This window comes from Nanorana parkeri, unplaced genomic scaffold (genome assembly GCF_000935625.1).
Source record: "Nanorana parkeri isolate BGI_ZX_2015 unplaced genomic scaffold, ASM93562v1 scaffold583, whole genome shotgun sequence".
Classification (NCBI taxonomy): domain Eukaryota; kingdom Metazoa; phylum Chordata; class Amphibia; order Anura; family Dicroglossidae; genus Nanorana; species Nanorana parkeri.
The window spans coordinates 978,975-984,853 of NW_017306851.1; the positions used below are offsets into that span (position 1 = coordinate 978,975).

The 5,879-nt window shown below is 44.9% G+C and overlaps 1 protein-coding gene across 1 annotated transcript in view; it reads right to left on the reverse strand.

Moving 5' to 3' along the window:
* The window catches only part of LRRN1 (leucine rich repeat neuronal 1), a 16,909-nt gene extending 15,689 nt beyond the window's left edge, over window positions 1-1,220 (reverse strand). Inside the window, exon 1 of the mRNA XM_018562550.1 lies at window positions 1,120-1,220. The gene's annotated coding sequence lies outside the window, so the exon portion shown is untranslated. The remainder of the gene's footprint in view (window positions 1-1,119) is intronic.
* Between the last annotated feature and the right edge of the window lie 4,659 nt (window positions 1,221-5,879).

Sequence of the window (5,879 nt, forward strand, 5' to 3'; positions counted from 1 at the left end):
CAACACACACACACACACACACACACACACACACACTGCAAGGAACAGAAAAAAACATCTATACATCCTATATAGAGAAAGAGAAAAAAAAAACACACATATGCACTTTACATTGTACACACAAGGACTTGGGTTCACTCACACACTTTACATTGCACACACAAAGACACACATTGTACTGTGAATGTTATAATGTACACACAAGCAGACACATAAAGCAACACACGATGAAACAATGTATTCTATATGCTGAAACACATGCACACTTCTCAGGGTATATACACAAGGCAACACAACATGCACTGTGTACAGACACACTTTGCAATGCACACACAAAGACACACATTGTATTGTGGATGTTATACTGTACACACAAACACACTTTGCAAGGAACATAAAAAACATCTATACATCCTATATAGAGATAAAGAAAGAAACGCACATATGCACTTTACATTGTACACACAAGGACTTGGGTTCACTTACACACTGTGCAGGGTATATACAAGGCAACACAACCACTGTATACAAACACACGCTTTTAATTGCACACACAAAGACACACATTGTACTGTGAATGTTCTACTGTACACACAAGCACAACACAATTAAAGCAAAACACACACACACTTCAGAAGGTATATACAAGACAGAACAACATGCTCTGTGTACAAACACACACTTTACATTGCACACACAAAGACACACATTGTCTTCTGAATGTTATACTACACAAATCACACACAACACAAATAAAACAACACACCATGTAATAATGTATTATATATCCTGAAACACATACACACTTCCCAGGGTATATATAAGACAACACAACATGCTCTGTGTACAAAACACACACTTTGAATTGCACACACAAAGACACACATTGTATTGTGAATGTTATACTGTACACACAATCACACACACACACACAACACAAAAAAAGCTAAACAAGATTCAACAATGTATTATATATAATGAAACACATACACAAGCTTTTTATAGCACACACAAGGACAGAGGTTGTACTGTGCGACTGCACACGCCGGAGCCATTGCAGGGAGCATGCACAGTGTATACAGTAGGAGTCACACATTCACACAAGCTGCACTGGCTTACCTCTTTTTGTTGTGTCCCTCCAGCAGTGCTACATGTCCCTGTGTGTCACAGCACCCACAATCCCTTTCCTGATTTCTCCCCCCATGTAACCTCACCCCTCTCCCTCCTCTTCCAGACTGAGCTTGCCTGCCTCCTGCCCCTGGGGTAAGTCCAGAGCTGGTCAGCTGATCAGTGAGCTGTGATTGGCTGCTGCCTGGAGCTCCATCTGCACCAGGAACAATGGATGGAGGAGGCTGGCTGGGAGGAGGGGGGGGCCAGGCTGACAAAGTGGACAGCAGCGGGGAGGAGGGAGCAGGCAGGTGTACAGCAGATTGCCCAACTTCTATTATATCTGATTGTTCTGGGGCTACATGGTGCAAACAATTCCCAGTGTCACAGCCAATACCAGCCCAGCCCGGCCCAGAGAGGTCCCCTTCTATGGATGGAAGAACTCCCATCCAAGTAACGCCCCCCCCAGAGCTGATATATCTCTGAGTGCAACAATGTATCAATTCTTCATCTCCCAAATCTGACAAAACAGATCATATACAAATTATCATCCCTCTGCTCCACCCTGACAATTGTATTCTCTCTCTCTCTCTCTCTCTCTCTCTCTCTCTCTCTCTCTCTCTCTCATCTATCTATCTATCTATCTATCTATATATCTATCTATCTATCTATCTATCTATCTATCTATCTATCTATCAATCTCTCCATCTATCTATCTATCTATCTATCTATCTATCTATCTATCTATCTATCTATCTATTTATCTATCAATCAATTATCTCTCTCTCTCTCTCTTATCTATCTATCTATCTATCTATCAATCTATCTATCTATCTATCGATCAATTATCTATCAATCAATTATCTATCTATCTATCTATCTATCTATCTATCTATCTATCTATCTATCTATCTATCTATTTATCTCTCTATCTCTATCTATCTATCTATCTATCTATCTATCTATCAATCTCTCTATCTATCTATCTATCTATCTATCTATCTATCTATCTATCTATCTATCGATCAATTATCTATCAATCAATTATCTATCTATCTATCTATCTATCTATCTATAACTCTTGCCCCCCCCCCCCCCTCTCTCCTTCCATCTGCCCCCTAGGACATTATTTTCCGCTCACTGTAATGTCATGCACTCACTCCTGGAATGGAAATTGGGGGTATATACAGTATAATTAGCCCTAGGGGTGATTAGTCTCCGCCCACCTGCAGGTGGTGTGAGACCCTCTTAAGTTTCCCTGCATGGGAATTCCCAGGGTCTGTGCTGCAATGTGTAACCCATAATCTGTGCGGGGTCAGAGGTTACAGGTTAAAGGCCACAGACACCTCTTTTCAGGATCCCATCTGCCCCTGAAGGCAGCAATAGCGGGATTGGTGCTAATTTGCCTTATGCAAATGTCCTCTTCATTCACCAATCCCTCCAAACATCACAGGGACCTGGGCTGAGAGGGAAGTGATTGATCCTTTCCGCCGAGCAGCACTCCCAGCTGTTCTGGAAACAATGGACGCCTCCACAATGGGGGTTGTTCCTTCCATTTTCCCAGCATCGCTCCGACTCAGTCTAGGTATCTCCAATGGCCAACCCCTCACCCGTCACCCCTCACCATACACAGAGCACTGTGCAGCCCAGGATCACATGCTCCCAGATATCATAAAACAACAATAAACCTGAAAGTATTTGTAAACCCAAAAGATACACTTTATACACTCTGTAGCAATATTTGTTCCAGGTCAGAGGATCAGTATGACAGGTAGAGAGAGGTGAGCGAATCTCACAAATGTTGGGTCAGCTGCAATTCTGCTTTTTTTAAATTTTGAATTTCCGGAGTGAGAGTCCCAAAAAACAAATTGTATATCACAGAGAAGCAAATTTCACAAACATGTGCAGAGTTTGGGAAGCTCCTGGCACCCCGGCCTGATGAGATGATGGAGCCATAACACAGCCGGAGACACTTCCTTTAAAAATTCTACCAGGGACACCAAGATAAGGGGGGGGGGGAGTCTATGGGTGCTTAGGGAATATGAGGCAGAAAACATGTTTGGACCTTTTACCATCAGAATGGCTGTGTTCTCTGTACAGCGCTGCGGTATATCTCAGAGCTATATAAATGTATAATAATAGTGTGTGACTGTGGGGGAGGGGACATTAGAGGGTAAGCTCCTCTGTACAGAGACTGATGTGACTGGCTCAGTGTTCTCTGTACAGCGCTGCGGTATATCTCAGAGCTATATAAATGTATAATAATAGTGTGTGACTGTGGGGGAGGGGACATTAGAGGGTAAGCTCCTCTGTACAGAGACTGATGTGACTGGCTCAGTGTTCTCTGTACAGCGCTGCGGTATATCTCAGAGCTATATAAATGTATAATAATAGTGTGTGACTGTGGGGGAGGGGACATTAGAGGGTAAGCTCCTCTGTACAGAGACTGATGTGACTGGCTCAGTGTTCTCTGTACAGCGCTGCGGTATATCTCAGAGCTATATAAATGTATAATAATAGTGTGTGACTGTGGGGGAGGGGACATTAGAGGGTAAGCTCCTCTGTACAGAGACTGATGTGACTGGCTCAGTGTTCTCTGTACAGCGCTGCGGTATATCTCAGAGCTATATAAATGTATAATAATAGTGTGTGACTGTGGGGGAGGGGACATTAGAGGGTAAGCTCCTCTGTACAGAGACTGATGTGACTGGCTCAGTGTTCTCTGTACAGCGCTGCGGTATATCTCAGAGCTATATAAATGTATAATAATAGTGTGTGACTGTGGGGGAGGGGACATTAGAGGGTAAGCTCCTCTGTACAGAGACTGATGTGACTGGCTCAGTGTTCTCTGTACAGCGCTGCGGTATATCTCAGAGCTATATAAATGTATAATAATAGTGTGTGACTGTGGGGGAGGGGACATTAGAGGGTAAGCTCCTCTGTACAGAGACTGATGTGACTGGCTCAGTGTTCTCTGTACAGCGCTGCGGTATATCTCAGAGCTATATAAATGTATAATAATAGTGTGTGACTGTGGGGGAGGGGACATTAGAGGGTAAGCTCCTCTGTACAGAGACTGATGTGACTGGCTCAGTGTTCTCTGTACAGCGCTGCGGTATATCTCAGAGCTATATAAATGTATAATAATAGTGTGTGACTGTGGGGGAGGGGACATTAGAGGGTAAGCTCCTCTGTACAGAGACTGATGTGACTGGCTCAGTGTTCTCTGTACAGCGCTGCGGTATATCTCAGAGCTATATAAATGTATAATAATAGTGTGTGACTGTGGGGGAGGGGACATTAGAGGGTAAGCTCCTCTGTACAGAGACTGATGTGACTGGCTCAGTGTTCTCTGTACAGCGCTGCGGTATATCTCAGAGCTATATAAATGTATAATAATAGTGTGTGACTGTGGGGGAGGGGACATTAGAGGGTAAGCTCCTCTGTACAGAGACTGATGTGACTGGCTCAGTGTTCTCTGTACAGCACTGCGGTATATGTAAGAGCTATATAAATGTATAATAATATTTTTAAATATTTGACGGTTGGGATGACATGGTCACCCCCCTCCCCCATACATATGTCTTCCGCACATTACACGCCCCGTCTACAAATACATGGGTGGAATTTGGGACATGTCATGTGTGACCTGCGGTGACAGGTGTTAATGGGCATATCTGACGTCTTCATGGGGAGAAACCTTTCGGGCAGATATTCTAAAGTGAACAGAGCCAGTAAAACAAACAGATGAAGGCGAGACCTGGGGGGGAGACAACAACAGGTGTCACAGATCAGGAATGTATCGCCTGCTGTCACCCTAAATTTAAACGCCCACCCAGCGGACATTATCTGGGATTAGCGGCATGAAAGAATAACGTCCCCAAATTAGCTGAGACGTAAATTAGAAGCAGAATTCCAGACAACATCCAATATATAGTAACCTATTTATAATGTAGGTCCCTCCCACTTATCTCTTATATCATTTCAAATCACACATTTACAGTAAATCAGTGAGTGAACGTTGTCACCCTAGTACAGGAAGTGTGTTACTGGCAGGACCACCAATAAGGAAACAAAACCGGAGAAAATAAATATAATGCAGCAGCCTCACCTGAGGACGGGTCCGCTTCTACATCGCAGATTGACTTTGCTGAGTGAACATTTTCTTATTGGCAGTGGCGTCACAAGGGGGGGTGCGGGGGCTGCGGCCCGCACCCGGGTGACACCATTGGAGGGGTGACACCAAAATGACTCACAGTCATTTTGGTGTCACCCCCCTGTGAAAAGTCGGGCGCTCGGTCATGGACCGAACGGCCGACAGTATCAGGAGAGAGGAGGGGACCCGGCGGCATACCTTATCCCGCCGGGTGACTGTCCCCTCCTCTCTCTGCCGGCGTCCATCACCAAGATTGCCGCCGGCAGGTATCAGAATACTGCCGCGCGTACGCGATGACGCCATCGCGCACGCGCGTGGTGACGTCATGCGCAGTGACGTCTCGGCGGGGTGACACTCAGCTACCGCTCCGGGTGTCACCCAGCCTCGGGATGCCCCTGTTATTGGTAATATAAATCCCGGTGACTGGAGGGAGAATAAAGATACAAAGATCACGGTCACACCTAACTAACCCTCAGTGCCATCAGAGACGGTGAACTGTCCAGAGATCTGACACTGTCAGAGGAGAACGATGTCTCCAGGTCAGTGTGTAAAGCCGCTGTTGTTTGTTTTCAGTCCTCTGAGGATTCAGGAAACAAAACTTTCTTTATTTTGGTTC